At 27.5% G+C, this 1899-nt stretch overlaps 1 protein-coding gene across 1 annotated transcript in view; it reads left to right on the forward strand.

The window, feature by feature from the left end:
* ABCG25 (ATP-binding cassette family G25) overlaps window positions 1–1899 on the forward strand; it is a 9912-nt gene that overhangs the window by 602 nt on the left and 7411 nt on the right. The gene's annotated exons all lie outside the window — the stretch shown is intronic.

Consider the following 1899-nt stretch of genomic DNA (forward strand, 5'->3'; position numbering starts at 1 on the left):
GACAAAACACAACCATGTATTATGTCAATAAATGACAATTAGTATTATTTAGTATAATTTACATCTTCATTATATTTATTATTGCATTAATGTTTTCAATTCGTATTAAATAAATAATAAAATATATTCTATATATATATATATATATACACACACACACACACCCCAAGGGTACCCTCATGTACAACCAAAAACAAAGCCACAGAATGGGAAAGGATTGGGCCTATTTCCCAACATTGGAAGGCTACAGTGTACCTTATTGCCATTCAATCCTCTCTTGGGCCGATCTTTTGCTTCTACTTATTGCTTTGACCAAAGCCATTGCGGAAACAAAAGAGACTATTTCCCAACCACAAAGCCATTGTTAGCCACCGTATTTTATATTGGTCAAAATATCTCATAGGTTTCATTACTATAAGTTTCATATCAATTCAATCCTTACATTAGTCAAATGTTGTTCTTTTGACAAAAAAAGTCAACGGATTTGTGGGTTTTTTTGTTATTTTGTAATTGATGCTGAGAATAGACAGGGTTAGTAGTATGAATATAGGGGTATGTATATGTAATTTTGAGGTCAAGAGATTTAATTCATGAAAAACTTGTGCATGGGAATCTATGGGTTTAATATTTTTTTGACTTGCAACAAAAAACATGTGATTGTATATATGCCAACTTCCAATGGGTAACGATCAAAGTATAGGGTTTGAAAAAGTTTTTGAATTATTTGAAAATTTTGAATAAATTTTTATTTTTTATTATATTTAATAAATTTTTATAATCAATAATTAACTAATTATTATTAATCAAAATAACACTTGTCATTTTATATCTTTATAACGTTAACATGAACGATGAATATGATACGTAGTTATGTCATTATACAATATCAACATTTCACATCATTATTGATTATGATATATTAATATGTCATGATAACGTCACATCGTATAAAATAATAAGTGATATTTTAACTAATAATAATTAATTATAAAATTTTATTTAACTTATAAGTATTAAAATTTATTTGAATTTTAAAAATAATTTAAAATTTATTTTATGAAATGTTTATACCTCGTTTTACATCTAATGCATAAGTTAACCTTTTTTTGACGTGCAACAGAGAACATGTGCCAACTTCCAATGGGTAACAAACACAAACCAATTTTAAATTTTTTATTTCTTTGACTTTTTGATTCAAATCCAGATGAACGGCCAAGGCATTTAACTTTGCATTCTAATGGTGTGATAATATTTTTTAAATAATTTTATTTTTTATAAATTTTAAAAATTAACATACTATATAAGTTATAATTTTTTATTTTTAAATTTTTTTTATCTCTTATTTAAAAAAAAAATTCCGTCTACCTTTTTCTCTCGCCAACCGACCACCGTGATGTTAGAAGGGAGCCTAAGGAAGCATCGACCAGCTGGAAAGGAGTGCACTCCCCCTCCCCCGACGAGCATAAAGATTACGCTCCCTCTAAGGAGAACTAGCCGGATCTGACATTCCATTGCCATATTTTGCCGCAGGGTGGCTGGTTGGTGTAAAAAAGCATCATCGGCCAACTTGAGAAAAAAGAAAATAGTGAAAAAGAAGGAAAAAAAAATGATATTTTAAATATTTCATGTTTACTTACGTCCTTTATACATTTGGGATAGACTATTTGTTTTTAATACTAATGGACTCAAATGAAATTGTGACTAAAACTTAAGGGATCAAGATATTTTACCCTTTAGTCTTTGCTTTCCAATTTATTTGATTTTTTAGTTTTAGTAATTTTAATAGCTTTCCTTTTTTTTTTCTTCAAAAATGAGATTGTTGTCATTGTGTTTTAAAATAAAAAAATTATCTCTTCATATGAAAAGTTATATTTTTTTATATAAAAAGATTGTGATTAT

This window comes from Theobroma umbraticum, unplaced genomic scaffold (assembly GCF_002168275.2).
Source record: "Theobroma umbraticum cultivar Fairchild unplaced genomic scaffold, ASM216827v3 scaffold_67.0, whole genome shotgun sequence".
In the NCBI taxonomy this organism is placed as follows: domain Eukaryota; kingdom Viridiplantae; phylum Streptophyta; class Magnoliopsida; order Malvales; family Malvaceae; genus Theobroma; species Theobroma umbraticum.